At 46.2% G+C, this 20433-nt stretch overlaps 1 pseudogene; it reads left to right on the top strand.

The window, feature by feature from the left end:
* The first annotated feature begins 1669 nt into the window (after window positions 1-1669).
* On the top strand, window positions 1670-20258 carry LOC136513311 (elongation factor 1-alpha-like; annotated as a pseudogene).
* Window positions 20259-20433: the final 175 nt, after the last annotated feature.

Genomic DNA, 20433 nt, shown 5'->3' on the forward strand with positions numbered 1-20433 from the left:
CTAAACATTATGTATATGTATCCATTCAAACAGGACTTATTGTTATCGATTCCCATAGGGCACCATGAGAATTAATTATCGGAAGCTTTCAGTTTGGGACGAGCTTAGATTTGGACTATTTGTTGCTCGCCAAATTTGACGTGAAAAACAACATGTGTTGACAATCAAAATTGTCCCAAAAAGTTAATATGGGCTAGTCTAGAAACTTTGTCAAATCACAGAACATGTTTTACCATTGTAGGTTATTCTGACGAGATAGTCAAAATGCATATATAGAACATCTAATTTAGAATTAGGATGAGCAAAAATTACGCTTGCAAGATGATCCACCCGTAGAAAACCGACTAAGTTGGTCTCCAAAACTGACCTGGCAAATAAATCTGAGTTTATAATATATTTTGACACGATTTGTAAGTGGTTTTGACTCTTAAGGGGATAAGATCACCCCACCATGTACACATAAAGAGCCATAGCCGTTTTCAATATGTTTTTTCCTTTATCCAACTTTTTCAACCTCTATTTGTTGTTCATCTCTTGATATGACGACTAAGAGTGGCGTTCTATGCTTGTCGAACAACTTAGGGCAACTCGCATAAGGCTGGATGAAAAAGTAAAGTCATAGCTCACTAACTCGCTCAGCTCAGGTTGTTTACTTTTCTTAATGGGCCGAGCTAGCATTTTAGCTTGTTAAGTTAATGAGCTAGCTCGCAAGCCAGCTCGTGAGCTAAATGAGCCAACTTCATAGTCCAACAACCTAAACTAGCACCACTCTCTATTCCAAATTATAGATCGTTTTGGCTTTTCTAGGTACATTTTTGCCATACACCTAGATATACAATATATCTAGATATATAATAAAAGTTATATTTCTAGAAATGCAAAACGTACTACCTTAAATTGGAACACGGAGGGAGTAATACTTAGGCTTGATTTTATGTTATATGTATGAGATTATAGTATAGAATTGATGTACGCTATCCATGACACTTATTTATCTATCTTGATGTGTGCATACAACAAATTAGCAACTATCGATTTCTGCATAACTTGTAGCTGTTAGTGAGCTGGCTTGCGAGCCATTGCAAACGAGCCAAATTGAGCCGAACTAGAGTTTTACGAGCCGAGCCGAACCGAGTCAACTCGTTATCCCAACAAGCTATAACGAGTCAGGCCATAACTAGCCGAGTTTGCTTGTTATCAAGCCCTAAACTCGCCGACGTCCACGCCTAATGGGGTCCATCCTGGAAGAGAGTTTGAATGGTTCCTTTGCTAGTTTATCCGTTTCTCGTCACACAAGCACAATAGTTATCATTTGCTGATTTGCTCGTAAACCTAACCATTTTCCACCACCGCAAGTGTGTTAGTTACCCATTTTTCTAGACAAAACTAGGAAACTATTCAGACCAATTCCTGAAACCAGCTACGCCAATTTTTGCAGGATTGCGTCGTCTCGATCTAGTGGCAATCCATGTGCTCTAGCACTCCAGGGCTGAGACCAATATTTGTGTCAACACACTTTTTGTGTAGCCAAATATTTTTGCTCAAACCAATTGCTTAATTGATCTATCATCCTTGTTCATCGCTACTTTTGCGTCTGGCCAAAAAGGCCAATTGTATTTGTTATTAATCAATTGTGATATTGCTTGCTATTGTATATATCACCTTGTCGAAGTTCGAGACCAGCAAGTACTACTGCACTGTCATTGATGCCCCTGGACATCGTGACTTCATCAAGAACATGATCACCGGTGCCTCCCAGGCTGACTGTGGCATCCTTATGAAGCTGGTACCTCCAAGGATGGCCAGACCTACGAGCATGCTCTCATTGCTTTCACTCTTGCAGTGAAGCAGATGATTTGCTGCTGCAACAAGGTATAATTCCAGCAACTCATTTTAAATGTATGGTTCACAAGCTAGGGCCCTTTTAAATATGCATGCTGATCAATCCTATTAATATAGCTGTATAACATAATCCTTTCTGTGATCCTCTTTATCTGATTGGTTGGTATTTGTTTAAGTTGCAATAAATGCAAATTGCTTTGATAATAACCATCTGTTTCATACAATTTATGAATGACAGTACTCCATAAATTTGCAGCCTTATTTTTTTCTCGAATACGCAAAAACTTTGTGTATCATTGTATTAAGTAGAAGAGTTTAGACAAACATACAACGCGCTTGTATCGAGCGCCGAAGGAGATCAACCTAACATAGCTGCAGCTGGACATCCTAGCAAGATACCTCTAGATTTGATATTATATTAAAAAAAACAACCAATACTGACACAACGGTGCGACCTAAGAGGTCGCCTTGCGTCTTCGCAGCTGCCTGGACCGAACAACCGGGAAGAGCTCGTCCAGCGCTTCGGCTTCGGACGCAGCCAGGTCGCCGCCGAAGAGCTTGTCATAGGCCTCCAGCTCCGACGCGGATGGCGCTGATGGACCCTTGGTGAATCCCATACGCTGCATGATCAGCACCTCACATCGCTCGGAAGCTGGTACTCGAGAGAGGGGCTGAGCCACCAATCGCATGCTCTGCCACGGCACCACTGGCTTAGCAGGAGGCTGCTTTGGAGGCTCACGAATCAGTGGAGTCCCTCTTACGCGTCACTTTGTTGATGAAGCTATTGAGGCGGCGTTTGGCGGAGTCGTCGTTGTCCTCGGTCCGGTGGGTATCCACTGGCGGTGAGTCCATTGCCCAGTGAATGGGGCATGGCGGTGGTGTCCGCAACGCATAGGAGACCACTGCCGCCGGGTCCTCATCCTCCAGCTAGGGGGCCGTCCCTGTTGGGGCCTCATCTTGGAGTTGGGGGGCCACCGGAGGTGACACCAGGCGTTCAAGAGATGGCCACATGATGATCCAACTGCTGGTGAGCGAGGCTGTGAACTCCTCCAACATCGGGTCCTCCTTGATGTCGCGACCATGCATGGCATCTGGGTACATCATTAGCGTCAGAGGGTCAGGCTGGACAATGCCCGTCTCGCTGGATAGCTCAGCGTGCCTAGGCTAAGCTTCAGCAGTGACCAAGGTGAAGGCTGGTACTGCCTGTGCAGCCCCTGCTGACCGCCCCTGTTACGTCTCAGTCTTCAGCGCCGGCGACCACCGGTGGCAGGAACGGCATTGCTCGACTTGACCCCACTAGAGTTCTACGAGCCACCATGGTCCGCCGGCCCAGCGGAGCAGGCGTTACGTGTGCCACAAAGAGGGCATTGTAGCTGGCAACCCATGGCTCTTGCATCGCTCGAGCTCCAAGAGCCCAAACGCCTTGGCTGTTAGTAGTCGCGCGCAATGTGTCGAAATCCCCTACACCGCAGACATCATTGGGGCAGTTTGCATATTGCCACCCGATGCACGATGGAGAGGCAATTGAGGCACTTGCCATGAAGATCTGTCGGGATGCGCCTCACTGGTCGACGACTCACTAGCTGGCCTCCGCTTGCTGGCCCTCGTGGCTTAGCCGAGGTGGCCGCCGGTCGCATCTCCTGCCGGTGGAAGATCTCCCGCCACCCATCGGCGTTGGGGGTGTGTAACACCCTCAATGTTACGCTCTAAACAAATTACCAAACCATGTCATGAGCATCATATTTATGTGAGAATGCATGTGACGGAATGTGTGGATAAAATTTTTGTAACTTAAGATGATCAATAAAAATGTTAAATGAGAAGCTATTCCATAACTCATGTATATCAAGTAGGGTTTAAAACCAATTTTTATTGAACAAAAATGCTATAGAAAATATATGTGGCACTTAAATAAAGTTTGGAATATGAACTTTGTAGATGACAATGAAATCCTTGCTGTAGAAAAATAACATTGCTAACTAATGTTTCTAGTAGCCTAGGAATGGAACTTGGAATCAAAGTTCAGCTCAAAGACAGAAGATTTTTAAGTATATAGGCAGCACGACAATGCCATGTTTAGAAATTTATTTTGTGAAATCGAGTTAAGAAGTGGTGTCATGTTTTAGCTCGAGTTGATAACCAGATAAGCCCTCTTGAGCATGGTGAATGTGGTTTGGTCCCTAGAGCAACCGTTTAGTTTTTATAGATGCTTTAAAATTCGTGCACGACACGTTCTCGGGCTGGTGGGCCGGGTGAGCGCGGTCACCACATCCTGGGGGCGTGACGTTGCCATGCTGGCTCGCCCTGCGCTCAGCTGGCCGAGGCCGCCTTTGGCTTGTCCGTGGCCTGGTTGCGGCCTGGAACTACGGGTCACTGCGCTATCGCGTGATGCTACTGCCACCGTGACGCCATGCTACAATGCTGCTGCTCGCTTTGCCACCGCACGCATGTGGGCTGTCTCAGCTGCGCCATTGCCTCGCCTTAATGGCGTTGTGGCCGCGCAGGCCGTGCCCCCACCCGCCTCTCTACACACGCACATGGTCTAGCCGCGTTGTCACATAGTGAGTGCATAGACACTGCCTTGAGTCTGGCTGACCGCTTGCCGCCAAGGCGAGGCCGAGCTGAGCCCACCTACTATGCCCCATCTCTCTCTCCCTCTGCTGCCACCGTTGAGCCGCCCTATAAAATTAGACATCGATCAATCACCTCAATTCAATTCAGCGCATCCATGGCTTCATCATCAAGTCCTCTCGCTGCTCGACCCCACCCAGCCTCGAAGCATGCATGGCCAAGCTCCAGTTTGGAGCTTTCCCTGCCGCCATGCCGATAAAGCCGTGCTCGGCCATGGCTGAGGGCAGCCCTCCCTTAGTCCACTGTGAGCCGATTACTATGCACCGCTAGCTTCAATTCCATCCCCTCTTCGCCCTGCGTGCCTTAGCCAAACCTCAACCGCCTCACCGTCGTCGCTGACGTGACCATGCCACTGCGGTGTGCCGCCGCATGGCTCGACCGTACATGGCCAGCCCTCCACCGCCGTCCTCCGCTCCAATCGTCACTTCGGCCAGGTCCACGGTAGCCTCATGATGCTCTCGCGCTAACCAATTAGGTTTGTAGCTGCATCAGCTCATCGGAACAGTGGCACCACCGTCATGGAAGGCCACGCGCTGCTGCAGCCTTCCCCAGCAAGTCATGTCACCCTGCACTGCCACTTAGTGTAGCCGCTTGGGTCGGAGATGGTGACCGACCCATTAGGTGGGCGGTGTAGGTCCTAGGTGGCTGCCGCGACTGTGTTGTGTCACCGCCGTCGCGCCGTTGTGTGCTGAGTCATCGGGGATGTGCGCAGGGGGATTCTAGGAAATTTAGGGGGTTAAGTGAGAAGATTTGAGAGAGGAGGAAATAGTATTAGGGCTTAGGTGTGATTTAGAAGAAAACTGGGACTCTTTTGCAAAAACGCCAGCGCGTGCGAACTCCCCCGCCGTGGGCTGTCTCGCGCACGGGCCAGCACTCGCGTGGGCCAGGTCTCATGGGACACGCGTTGTGGGCCGCACGAAGGATTCACTTTTCTTTTTCCTAGGAAATTAGTAATGGTTTTCTAATTTAATTTCTAAGCTGATCTTTGGTGATTAATATAAAATCGTGTAGGTGACTAAAAATTGTGAAACAAATTTTATTAGATTCCTAAAATTATGATCTATCTATTGGTATAATTAGTTTATATATATACATGTTAATACTAGGAGCTATTAAATCGTTTGAGAATGCTTCATATTATTAAATTAATCATTGTAGGAATTTTTGTGATAAATTGGTGATAGCTTTAGTCCTAGAATTTTTATAGTAGCTTCATTGTATTATTATGTACTCATTGTAATTTTTGTAGCCTTAGAATAGACTAAGCATTAGGGTAGTTAAATGCTCTTTGTTTCAATATACATTAAATCATTAGTAGAAATAAAGATATACCCTTAAATTACAAAATTGAGTGTTTGTTAGTTGAACCCAACACTTTACTTGATGAAGATGATAGTTAGCTTAGTATCTTAGTCATTAGAGCTAGCTTAGTAGCTTGGTATGCGCATTCTTATTTTAAGAATTGCTATTGCCTAAATCCTAAGTTGTTGGATTATCATCGTATGCATGTAGAGAATGAGTTACTACAAATAGTGACCACCGACGATCCCGAGTTCGAGGAGATCGTCGAGGAATAGGTGTAGGAGATCTATGGTAGAACCGCACGAAATAACATGCTTCCGGAGCCACTCATCTTTCACTAGACACTAAGCACCTCAAAAGTGAGCTGCCTTGGACTGTTCCATCGAGCACACCCCAAGGGAGAACTCGAAATAATCCACGTTTTATATCCAGAATCCAATAATGAGTACGAGCTTACAATACTTAGTCCAATTCATATAACAAGAGTTTTTAGAAATTATTTATTACAATACCAGAGTTTAGAGGACGATAATTAAACAATAGAATGAAAATAAGCAACTAGAGGAAATAATACAAGGATCCGTCTGTGCCCATCAGAAAAATCCTTCACACAAGAGCTACTCCTCAAGCTGCACCTACAATAGGGGTAAAATAAACCCTGAGTACATAATATACTCGCAAGACTTGCCCGACTAATGGAAATAGTTTTTCGACTCTCTAGGATATGATAAGCAATATGAATTTACTGTTTTCTTTTTGTTTGTGAAAAACATTACTAATAGTTCATCCTTACAATCAAGTTTTATTGGTAGTCATGATTACTTCATTAGCTAACCATTTTAGGTAAGCACATGTTCTACTTTTCAAGCAAGGGTTAAGCAATCAGAACCATTTCACCATCTTTCATCATCCAGTTCTTACTATGGTGCTAGACCATAGCCAAGTCGTACCATCTCATGAAAATGGTGATTCGCAAACCAATGTATCTTAGCTGGATACCCTAAAACACATGTCACATTTGTACCCTAGGCACAAACAAGACAAACCCATTCCACTCCTGTCACGGGGTCTAGGTCCCCGTCTAAACTTGGACTCTAAGCCCCCACACTTGAGACCCAGTCTTAGTATGGTGCTTAGACCTTCACCTTTCCCCACCTTCAATTAGTCGGTCCAGAAAGAGCCAGAACCCACGACAAGAGCATAATGAGCCTTCCCGCTCTCATAAGCAAGTATGCGCTTAGGATAATAACTCTATGACCTGACTACCATCCACAGCAACGGATGGTCCTTAATCGACACGAACAGAGAAAATAGTGTAACCAAGCTAAGCCTCGTTGGCCGTGGGACACAACATGTTACACCCACCAATACCCATACCATATCCCTGCCCTGTCTCCATTTTTCCTTTCATCATTTTATCATGAGAGTAATTATAATAATCACCTATTGTGAGTAACGGCAGGTTACTCATGCTACCGAAAACCTAAGCATAACATCTACTCGAACCTACACTAGTAAGACTCTTAGGATAGGTATATTTATGCATGTGGTTTTCATAAAATTCCTATAACATAAATGCACATCATATATATATATATTCAGTGATTATAAAAAATAAGGGTTATGCACCAGGGCTTGCCTTGGGCAGATGTGGTGTCAGCTGAGACAGTCAATGGTGGCTCTAGGACCTCCTCCTACATGAGGATCTCCTCCTCGTACTCCTCGATGATCTCCTTGAACTCATGATCACCGGTGGTCACGATCTCATCCAACTCGTTCTCTACATGCATGCGATGATAATGCAACACTTAACATTTATGCAACAACAACTCTTAAAATAAAAATACGCATACCAAGCTACTAAGCTAGCTCTAATGACTAAGATACTAAGCTAACTATCATCTTCATCAAGCAAAGTGTTGGGTTCAATTAACAAACACCTAGCTTTATAAATGAAGGATATATCTTTATTTCTACTAATGATTCGATGTATATTGAAACAAAGAGCATTTAACTACCCTAATGCTTAGTCTATTCTAAAGCTACAAAAATTACAGCGAGCACATAATAATACAATGAAGCTACCATAAAAATTTTAGGATTAAAGCTCTCACCAATTTACCACAAAAAAATCTACAATAATTCTCCTAACAATATTAAACATTTTCAAATGATTTAATAGCTCCTGGTATCAACATGTACATTTATGAACTAAATACACCAATAGATAGAGCACGATTTTAGGAATCTAACAAAATTTGTTTTACAATTTTTGGATATCTACATGATTTTATATGATTTACCAAAGATCAGCTCAAAATTAAATTAGAAAATCATTTCTAATCCCTTATGAAAAAGAAAAATGAAATCTCCCGCGCAGCCCACATGACATCGGCCCACGCACGTGAGGCTGCACGCGGCAAGGAAGCTCGCGTGCATCGGCGCTTTTGTAGAAACGCCCCCGCGCTATCCTCTATTAACACGACAACTATGCATACTATTTCTACAGACAACGTTTATGCAAGAAGACCCTCGTATTAACCCGTCTTCACATCGGAGAGGTCCCCGATGCCTCCACGCTAGCCGATGCGGCATTGATCGGCACTAGGCCGCTACGCCGACCAACTGGGGATCCCCTCGACCCATCTATAGGACCTATGCTCACCTACGGGACAATGCGCAACAATGGGCGGTGATTCAGAGACTAGAGACAAAGCAGGGTGACCACTCCACGTCGACAAACAACCTGTGGTGGCGACAATAATGTTCCGTTGAGCCATGGTGCTAAGGGAGTAGTAGAGGTAGCGGGTGAGCAGCAATGACTCACCAAGGACCTAGCCGAGGTGATGGTTTGGCCAGAGACGCCCCGAGCAAGGCTGGCCACATACGTGTGGTGAGCTCGGTGACAAGCCACGGTGGACACGACTGCGTTAGCAATGTTGGGACAGTGGTAGGGGTATGGCTCAGGTGCGCATAGCAAGGAGGGGTTCGAGGTGAGTCTATTGGTGCGGCCAATTTGGCCCGAGGTGGTCAGATGAGAGCTGCCCTCGATGATGGGCGGACTCGGACTTATCGGCACGATGGCGGGGAAAAGCTCCAAAATTGAAGCTCAATAGGGCGCCATTCAAGGCAGGGTGGGGATGGGTAGCTAGGTAGCTATGTGATGGAGCCAACAACATGACGAATCGACTTGAGGTGATCTCTCCCTGACAAATTTAATGGCGCGCTCGACGGCGACAATAGAGGGAGAAAGAGAGAAAGAGAGAGATCGGGCGTGGCAGGTGGCTCGGCTCATCCTCGTGTTGGCAGGACGCGAGCGATGCGATCAGGACACCCACACGCAGGTGCTATAGGCAAGTCGTGCACATGTCCGACCGGCGTGGCCCACGTGGCCACAGTGTCTTAAATGACAAGGCGACGGTGGCTCAGCCACGTGCATGCGCTAGTGGTGGCCTTGAACTAGGCCGACAGCGGCGCAGGGGGTATAGCGAATAGGCGTGGATGCGATGACAATGCGACGGCAGTGGTAGCGTCGCGGTGCGAGACTGGTCGGTAGTGCGGCGAGGCCATAGCAGCGCAGCGTGACCATGGAGGCACCAATGGCGACAACACAAGGCTGAGCAGTAGGGCGCGGGGTCAGCGGCTCGCTGTGGCTAGCCTAGGCCAAACCCAGACGACCCGACCGACCTAGCGCGGCGGCACACATTGACCACGTGGGACGTGGCCATGTGCGTGGTGCAGGGAGGCCGAGCGGTGACCACGTGCACGGCACCTACCATCCCGAGGCTATGCCGTGCACGAATTTTAAAGCACCCAAAATGACTAAATGATTGCTTCAGGAGCCAAACCATCTTCACCATGCTCAAGATGGCATATGAGACTACCAAATCGAGCTATAACACTATACCACCCCTTAACCCAATCTCTCAAAATAATTTGCTAAACATAGCAATGTCTAGCTGTTGACAGACTTGGAAATTTTCTAAGTTTTGAGTTGAACTTGATTTCAATTTGCAATTTCTAGGCTAGTAGAAATATTAGCTAGTAATATCATTTTTTGACAACAAGTATTTCACTGTCATCTACAAAGTTTGTACTTCAAACTTTATTTAAGTATCATACACATGTTCTATAGTATTTTCGCTTAAAAATTAGTTTTAAACCCTACTTGATATATCTGAACTATTGAATCAACTTTTGTTTAACATTTTTATTGATCATTTTAAGTTACAAGTGTAAGGAAAATGGACCCTAGGCCCATTCACTTTGAATTTTGGTGTTTGATGACCAACACAACCAAATTAGACTAATGAATTTGCAAGTGATTGTTTTGTAGTTCAATAGGATACAAGACGTGACTTGGACAAAGGCGACGTGATGATCCGATGATCAACACCTCAAGCAAGACCTTACGAGCATAAGAGAAGACCCAAGATATCAAGCAAAGTCCAAGCATGAAGATAGGAACCAAGCCGCACGCAAGATCATGAAGAAATGAGCTCACAGAACAGACTGGACGCTGGACTAGACACTGGAAGAAAGTGACCGGACGCTCCGATCAATGGCTCAGGAGCAGCAGGCATCAGCAGCAGCGATGAACGCTGAACAAGTGAATCGACCGGATGCACCGATGGCATTGTTCATCAGTCCAGCAACACACTTAGTAAGTGAACGGACGCTGGCGGCAAACCGACCGGACGCAGGACAGCAGTGTCGATCGAGTACAGGGAGGTTCTAGAGCGGCAAACTTGTGACCGGATGCGTCCAATGGCAAGTGACCGGACACTGGCAGCGTCCGATCAGTTGTTCGTAGCTCCAACAGTCGGGACGACCGGACGCGTCCGATCAGGACTACTCTAGCGTCCGGTCAGTAGTAGAAAAGCGGGATTTCGTCTCTAACGGCTACTTTCTCAGTGGAGCTTATAAATACAACCCCCAACCGGCCAAATGGCATATGTGGAGCTAAGGAAACATATCTAGGGTGTTGATACACCATTTTAGTGATCTCCACTTATATTGTGCTTAGTGTTTTATTAGGTGATTAGCGTAGGTGCTTTGCGAAGTGCTTTGGTTGATTAGACCACCGCTTATGCGCTTGCTCTAGTTTTAGATCTAGTGTTTAGTGAGGTTTGCATACCTCTTACCACTCGGTGCTTGCGTGCACCATTGTTGTACATCAGAGGGGCTTGTAGTCTTGCGAGATCACACCAACCATGTTTGTGGTGTGGCCACCACCGTGTACTGGAGGGAACAAGGCCCGCGGCGTTTTGGTCAGAAGCTTGATAGTGAAGACGGAGGGGAGCATCCGAGAGAGGCTTGCCGTAAGGCACGTCGAAGACCCACTTGTGTGTTGAGAAGGCCCGAGGCTATCCATGGAGTTACCCGACCAGGAGCTTGGCCCTTACGAGGGATTCCTCATGAGGGGCTCCAACGAGGACTAGGGGAAAGCTTGCGTGCTTCTCGATATCTCGGTAAAAATACCAGAATCATCGATGGGAGTTTGCATATCTCTACCTTGCTCTTTAGCTTCTACATTTATATTGATTATATTGCTCCTTTTGCGGTAGAGATAGCAACACACTAGCAAAACCGTAGTTGCACATTTAGATAGTTTATCTTTTGCATAGGTTTTGCTAGGGTTAGAAAAAGAGGCCATAGTTTAGAGTTAGATTTTTAAGTTGCCTAATTCACCCCCCCTCTTAGGTGTCACGGTCCCCTTCAATTGGTATCAGAGCCAGGTTGGCTCAATTTAGACCTTTGGCTTAACCGCCATTGAGCCGACGCTATTTAGAGTGGTTGGGATGGATACCTCTAGGCCTCCACACTTTGACAGCACTAACTTCCCTTATTATAGAGCTAGAATGGCTTGCTACCTTGAGGCGGTTGATTTAGGAGTTTGGAGAGCCACTCATGACAGGATGAAACCCATTAAGAATCCCGATAAACCCACAAAGAGTGATGAAAAAGAAATTCATTTCAATGCTAGAGCAAAAAATTGTTTGTTTGAATATTTTAGCATGGATGTGTTTAACCAAGTGTTCACTTTAAATATGGCACATGAAATATGGTTAAAACTCCAAGAGCTCCATGACGGCACAAGTAATGTCCGTGAGCAAAAACATTGTCTAGCTAAATAAAATTATGATTCCTTTGAAATGAATGATGATGAGCTTGTTCATGATATGTATTCTCGTTTGAATCTAATTATCAATGAGCTCCATTCTATAGGATTAACAAAGCTAGATGATGCGGACATCATGAGGAAGATCATCGCCATGCTACCACAAAAGAAATATGCAAGCATCATCACCATCCTTCACAACATGGAGGACTTGAGCACCATGACCCTAGCCATAGCCATTGGAAAGATAGTGGCATTTGAAATGTCACGTAAGATGGGTCAAGAAGAAACCTCTTCATCAAGCAAAGGCAAAGCTCTCGCATGTAGCGAGAAAAAGAAGATGAAGAGCAAGCAAGTTGAGACAAGCTCAACCTCAAGCTCCTCAAGTGAAGAAGAAGAAGAAGAAGAAGAAGATGATGATGATGATGATGATTCAAGTGATGATCAATCTTCCTCCTCCACCTCTGATCTTGATGAAGAATCAAACAAACTAATCAAAAAGGTGGAGAAGATGATCCAAAAACTCAATGTCAAGGGTGTGCCCATCCAAATTCAAGATCTCATTTTCACCAATCAAAGAAATGAGCAAAGAAAGAGAGGATGCTATAGATGCGGTGAGATAGGGCACTTTGTGAAAGTTTGTCCAAATAAGCCCACACCCAAGACAAAGAAGAAGGCATGCAAGAAACAAGCCCTCACATCAATAAGAACATGGGATGATTGTTTAAGTGAAGAAGAACACCATCACAAGAGGCGAGGGTGCAAGCACTCATCATCAAGATCTTCTCGTATGTGCCTTATGGCACGAGGTAACTAAAGCTCATCCTCTAGTGAGAGTGATAGTGATGATGAAATGTCTTCTTATGAAGAAATTGTGCAACAAAACCTTAATTATGCTAAAGTTTGCACTAGTCAACAAAAGAAGCTCGAGAAAATAAAAGAAAAGCTAGATAGTTCACAAGAAGCATACAAAACTTTGCTTGAACAATATGAAAATTTTGCTAATCTTAATGTTCAACTATCTACTAAAATTGAGCAACTTGAGGCTAGTGCAACAACAAATGCATGCACAATTAATGATGAGCAACTTGTAAAGAAAAATGAGAAATTAAAAGAAAAATTAGCTAGCTCACAAGATGCTTATAAAAGTTTGCTTGCTAAAATGGAAACCATGTGCAAACATTGTGATGAGCTAACTGATAAAGTTGCTAATCTTGAAGCCATTAGTACAACTCCCACTAAGACATCTAAAAGGAAAAGTTCTAAGATGTCTAAAAAGGATGCATCTACTTCTTGTAATGATTTATGTTTAGACTCACCTTTGTGCAACCAAGTTTGTGTTGAGAAAGTTGTTGTAGATACATGCACACAAGAGGTTGCAAAGGAGAATAAGCAACTCAAGCAAGAAGTAGCTTGCCTCACCAAGGACTTGACTCAAGTGAAAGGCAATGCAAAGCAAGCCCAACTTCATCAAGATAACGCCGTCAAGGGAGTGAAGAAGCTTGATGAAGGACAAACCATGGTTTGCTACGTGTGCCACAAGGAAGGTCACAAGTCCTATGAGTGCAAGGTGAAAAATGAGGGATGAGCAAAGAAGAAAGAGAAAAAGCAAACAAGCAAGCTTTCCAACACCTACACCAACAAGGTGGAGAAGAAGGCCTCCACACCTTATCTCTTGAAGAAGAAGAAAAATGACAAGGTGGTGGCTATCAAGGTGAACAAGAAAGCCAACAATGGGGTCAAACGCTTTTGGGTGTCAAAGGAAATCATCTCCAACATGAAGAGCACCAAAAAGGTTTGGATCCCAAAAGGGAAGTGAGAAGTCCTATGGACTTCGGGGAATTTGGAGACTTGGCAAAGTATGGATGCATTTCATGGGGTGCATCATGATGGACAAAATCATTGCCAAGTGGGTTAGTTAATATTATGGACCCAAATTCTTCTTTCCATGTTAGGTAACTAGATTCAATTTACTTCAATTGGTATCTTTTAGCATCTAGTTACTCTTCATGCCTAGGTTTGCATTTGCATTCTTATATTTTTTTTGTCATGCTACACTAGGTATTTCATATGGTAGGCTTGCTCAGTTTCATTCTTATTCCTTGGAGCAATCCTACATGGTTTAAAATTGTTTAGGAGCATGGCACATAGCTTGTCCTTCAATTGTTCATCTAATATGTGCCAAAGTCTAAATTGTAGATAATTTCTCCCGAATATCGCATTCGAAGATGACTCTCACATTCATATGATGTCATCTTTCAAGTGGTATTTTTTATTCTAAAATCAATGTGCATGTTTCCTACAAGTATTCCATACTTATGTGCTCAAATTTAGGGGGAGGTTACTCTACAAGTTGGATGCTTTGAGACTAACACCTTTTCTAGCTTATCATGTGTGTAGTAGTCTCATTACAAGGAAAATGGAGTCCCCGGAGTTAAGCATCATACTTCAAATATCCACCATCGATTGCAAGTGGTAGAAATCAAATTGGTTTCCACATGTGGTATTTCTAAAACCGATATCATCATGTTGATTTCATTTTGATATTTATATGCTTTCTCCATGCATCACATAGATCAAATTCCCTTGTGCAATAATTTGCCAATTATGCATATGCTTTGCCTTCCACCATATGTATGCATATATTTAGGGGGAGCTTAGTCTATATAATGTAAGAGTCAAATTTTGTGATCTATTCCACTTTAAACACAAAGGATCACAAAGTTTGACCCTCCCTTGTGCTACTAATGTCTTCCTTTTCGGTGTTTGATTCCAAAGGGGGAGAATTTAGAGGACCAAAAACAAGCATTAATTTGTAGTAATAGTCCGAGAAAGGGAGGATAGTGGATTATGGATTAGCCTATGTAATGGAGATAATTTGTAGGAAGCAAGGCTTAAATCCATAATACCATATGGGGACATTTGCAAGGGCAAGATGAGTTTTTATGTAATCTTACAAGTAGTATCTTTTAGCATCATATAATCTTGCCCCTTGCATTGCATCCTAGCAAGTAAGTAGTTTTTTTTAAATCAACATTATATTATTTGCTTGCTTTGGTCGTGTTGTCATCAATCACCAAAAAAGGGGGGATTATAAGGAAAATGGACCCTAGGCCCATTCACTTTGAATTTTGGTGTTTGATGACCAACACAACCAAATTGATCTAATGAATTTACAAGTGATTGTTTTGTAGTTCAATAGGATGCAAGACGTGACTTGGAAAAGGCAACATGATGATCCGATGATCAATACCTCAAGCAAGACCTTAGGAGCACAAGAGAAGACCCAAAATATCAAGCAAAGTCTAAGCATGAAGATAGGAACCAAGCCACACGCAAGATCGCGAAGAAACGAGCTCATAGAAGAGACCGGACGCTGGACTGGATGCTGGAAGAAAGTGACCGAACGCTTCGATCAGTGGCTCAGCAACAGCAGGCGTCAGCAGCAGCGACCGGACGCTGAACAAGTGAATCGACCGGACGCACCGATGGCATTGTTCATCAGTCCGGCAACACAATCAGCAAGTGATCGATACTGGCGGCAAACCGACCGGATGTAGGACAGTAACGTCCGATCGAGTACAGAGAGGTTCCAGAGCGGTGAACTTGCGACCAGACGCGTCCGGTGGCAAGTGACCGGACGCTGGCAGCGTCCGATCAGTTGTTTGCGGCTCCAATGGTCGGGATGACCGGACGCGTCCGATCAGGACGACTCCAGCGTCTGGTCAGTAGCAGAAAAGTGGAATTTCAGCCCCAACGGCTACTTTCTTAGTGGGGCTTATGAATACAACCCCCAACCGGCCAAATGGCATGTGTGGAGCTAAGGAAACATATCTAGGGTGTTGATACATCATTTTAGTGATCTCCACTTGCATAGTGCTTAGTGTTTCATTAGGTGATTAGTGTAGGTGCTTTGCGAAGTGCTTAGGTTGATTAGACCACCGCTTATGCACTTGCTCTAGGTTTAGGCCTAGTGTTTAGTGAGGTTTGCATACCTCTTACCACTCGGTGCTTGCGCACACCATTGTTGTACATCGGAGGGGCTTGTAGTCTTGTGAGATCACACCAACCGTGTTTGTGGTGTGGCCGCCACCGTGTACCGGAGGGAACAAGGCCCGCGGCGTTTCAGCTGAAAGCTTGATAGTGAAGATGGCGGGGAGCATCCGGAAGAGGCTTGCCGGAAGGGACGTCGGAGACCCACTTGCGTGTGGGGAAGGTCCAAGGCTATCCACGGAGTTACCCGACCGGGAGCTTGGCCCTTGCGAGGGGCTCCAACGAGGACTAGGGTAAAACTTGCGCGCTTCTTGATACCTCGGTAAAAATACCGGAGTCGTCGATGGGAGTTTCATATCTCTACCTTGCTCTTTAGCTTCCGCATTTACATTGATTATATTGCTCCTTTTGCTGTAGAGATAGCAACACACTAGCAAAATTGTAGTTGCACATTTAGATAGTTTATCTTTTGCATATGTTTTGCTAGGATTAGAAAAAGATGCCATAGTTTAGAGTTAGATTCTTAAGTTGCCTAATTCACCCCCCCCCTCTTAGGCGTCACGGTCCCCTTCAACAAGAAATTTATCTACACATTCTGTCACATACATTAACACATAAACATGATGCTCATGACATATTTTAGTAAATGATTTAGGATGTAACACCAAGGGTGTTATAAGATCCTTGTGAGGGAGGAAGTCCCGGAGCCACCACCGACTGACTCAGCTAACACCGCGCCTGTCCAAGGCAAGCCCCGGTGCACAACCTCTATTTTTATAATTTACCGTATATATATGTGTTGTGCATTTACGTTGCAGGAATTTTAAGGAAACCACATGCATTTACCCTATGAGTCCTACTAGTGCAGGTTCAAGTAGATGCTATGCTTAGGTCATCGGTAGCGTGGGTAACCTGCCGTTGCTCACAATAAGTGATTATTATTACTCTCATAATAAAATGATGAAAAGAAAATGGAGACCGAGCAGTGATATGGCATGGGATATTGATGGGTGTAACAAGTTGTGTCCCGTGGCCAACGGGGCTTAACTTGGTTACATTGTTTTTCCTGTCCATGTCGATTGAGGACCGTCTGTTGCTGTGGGTGGAAGTTCGGTCACAGACATTATCCTGAGCACATACCTGCTTATGGGAGCGGGAAGGCTCGTTACATTCTTGTCGTGGGTTCTGGCTCTTTTCGGACCGACTGATTGGAGGTGGGAAAAGGTGGAGGTCTAAGCACCATGTTGAGACCGGGTCTCGAGAGTGGGGACTTGGAGTCCAAGTTTGGACGGGGACCTAGACCTCTCGACAGGAGTGGAATGGGTTGGTCTTGTTTGTGCCTGGGGTACAAGCGAGGCATGTGTTTTGGAGTACCCAGCTGGGATATATTGGTTCGCAAAACGCCATTTCCGTGAGACGGTATGACTTGGCTATGGTCTAGCATCCTAGTAAGAACTGGAAGATGAAAGATGGTGAAATGGTTTTGATTGCTCAACCCTTGCTTGAAAGTAGAACATGTGCGTACTTAGAATGATTAGCTAATGAAGTAATCATGACTGCTAATAAAACATGATCTTAAGGACGTACTATTAGTAATGCTTTTCGTAAATAAAAAGAAAACATAAAACTATATTGTCTATCATACCCCTTGGAGTCGGGAAACTATTCCCTCTAGTCGGGTAAGCCTTGCGAGTACATTGTGTACTTAGGATTTATTTTATCCCTGTTGCAGGTGCAGCTTGAGGAGTAACTCTTGTGTGGAGGATTCTTCTGGTGAGCACAGATGGATCCTTGTATCATTTTGGCTAGATGTTCATTTTAATTCCTCAATTTAATTATCACACTCTAAACTCTGATATTGTAATAAATAATTTTTAAGAACTCTTTGTTGTATGAAATGGACTAAGTATTATAAACTCATACTCATTATTAGATCCTGGATGTAAATCGTGAATTGTTTTGAGTTCTCCTGTGGGGTGTGCTCGACACAACGGTCCGATGTAGCTCACTTTCGGGGTGCTTAATGTCTTGTGGAAGACGAGCACCTCTGAAAGTGTGCTAATTCGGACAATTTTGCCACAGGGTGGAGACCCGTCCACGGCGTCCGAGGCGCTGGCGTGCCAGGATGCGGCCCTCCACTGGCCGAGCAGGCATGCCGCATAGCAGCTGTGGGCGTGGCGGACTGTGTTTCCCCTGCCTTCGCCCAGCACCCTAGCGACCCGCCGCCACACCGCCATGGCCCGACGTCAGAGGTTGGGTGCACGGCAGGGACATCACAGGCAGCGTCGACGTCCTCGGCGGTTGCGGCTCTCGGCGAACCGCGTCCCAGGTAGGGGTTTGTGGAGATGGCTTCCGCATCAGAGTCGTTGAGGAGGTCGTCGTCCGCCCAATGACAAACCTTGGAGTGTCCCGCCGCGCTACCCCTAGGATGGAAGGGGGTAGCTTGGCAGGATAGGGTGGACGACGGGCTCAGAGCGGGGGCGGACGGGTGGTTGAGGAAGGTGTCGAGGTCGGAGGCAGCGGGGGCAGCGCTCGCCCCTGCTCCGGCTTCTGCGCGCTGTGCTACAACGGTGGCGGTGGCATCATCCGGCCGCGGCCGTGGGGGTGGCATGGACACGGCAGAGCTGGTCGCGCCGGCGTCGTCTGCTCCCGGCGGCGGAGAGGAGGGGCCCACGGCACTGACAACGGCGTCGTCGTCGGCAGCGTGCGCGGGGAGGTGCAGCTGCTGATGGTCGCCGCGGCGGCGAGGCCCGGTGGTGGCAATGGCGAGAATGGAGAGGGAGTCCGCAGCTGCACTCCGGTGCCGGATCTGACAATGGTGGACTCAGCAGTGCCCGCGACGACCACCCCCGACGTCGGCTGCAGCACGGCTAGGTCGGGCTCCTGGCATCGGCGGATGCACGGGTCAGTGTCGGGGGTGGGGAGCGGAGGGGAGGTGGATGGGGAGGGGATGTGGAGGGGGAGGAGGTGGCGGGGTGCGCCGGCGGTGGGGAGACGGCTGCGCCGCCGCCGGCGGTGGTGTCATTGGGTTAGGGTTGGACTGGGGTGGCTTAACGGAAGCTCCAGGGTTTGGGAGGGGAGGGGAGGGGAGTTGGATGGGGAGGGGAAGGGGGAGGTGGAGGTGGAGGAGGGCGCGGGGGGCGCCAGCGCGGGGGAGGCAGCCGACGGCGGCGGGGACGGGTGCCTCAGGGTGGGTGCGGGTCGGGGTCGGGTCGAGTCTAACACTCAAGGTCCGCAGACGGCACTTTCTTTCTTGCAGCTTTATATGAGGTTGTTTTAAGGTTCTAATTGTGATTCTTGCAGCCTTATATGAGGTTGTTATAAGGTTCTAATTGTGATTTTGATTACGACATTACGTATTTCAAGTAACATTTTTGTCACATGCTCGTGGGGTCTTTACATTATGTGCTGCATAATTGGTCACTTGGATATGCTAACCTTGTACATGTCCTTGTATTATGGCCTGTGTCCCTGAACATTATCTATGTCATGTAACTGAAATGTTTTGCTGCTGTTCGGTTTATAGATTGATGCCACAGCACCCGGGTACTCGAAGGCCCGTTATGATGAAATTGTGAAGGGCATCTCTTCCTTCCTCAAGATGGTCGGCTACAACCCTGAAAAATTTCCTTTCGTTCCCATCTCTGGTATTGAGGGTGACAACATGACTGAGAGGTCCACCAACCTTGACTGGTACAAGGGACCAACCCTGCTTGAGGCTCTTGACCCTCGGACAAGCCCTTGCGTCTTCCCGTTCAGGATGTGTACAAGATTGGTGGTATTGGTACTGTCCCTGTTGGTTGTGTCCAAACTGGTGTCCTTAAGCCTGGCATGGTTGTGACCTTTGGTCCTAGCGGCCTGACTAGTGAGGTCAAGTCTATTGAGATGCACCACGAGGCTCTCCAGGAGGCCCTTCCTGGTGCTAATGAGGGCTTTCATGTGAAGAACGTTGCTGTGAATGATTTCAAGCGTGGTTACGTGGCCTCCAACTCCAAGGATGACCCTGCCAAGGAGGCTGCCAGCTTCACCTCCCATGTCATCATTATGAACCACCCTGGACAAATTTGCAAGGGCTATGCGCCAGTGCTGGACTGTCACACCTCCCACATTGCTGTCAAGTTTGCTGAGCTCCTCACCAAGATTGACAGACGATCTGGCAATGAGATCGAGAAGGAGCCCAAGTTCTTAAAGAAGGGTGATGCTGGTATGGTGAAAATGATTCCCACCAAGCCCGTGGTGCTGAGCTCCTCTTGGTCGTTTTGCTGTCCGTGACATGAGGCAGACAATTGCTGTTGGAGTCATCAAGAGTGTTGAGAAGAAGGACCCGACTGGTGCCAAGGTGGCCAAGGCTGCTGCCAAGAAGAAATGATGTGCCCGCTTTGGGGCACCATAATGCTTGAGTATCACATCGTTTAAGAACTGCTGTGTTATTTTGGTAACATACTGGCGTTGTGAATTATGAGTATTTGGATTCTTATAAGTATATATATTCCCTACATGAGGTGTTATTTTGTTGGTTAATCTAGAGATTTGCTTGGCAATCT

Source organism: Miscanthus floridulus, chromosome 16 (assembly GCF_019320115.1).
Source record: "Miscanthus floridulus cultivar M001 chromosome 16, ASM1932011v1, whole genome shotgun sequence".
Taxonomy (NCBI): Eukaryota; Viridiplantae; Streptophyta; class Magnoliopsida; order Poales; family Poaceae; genus Miscanthus; species Miscanthus floridulus.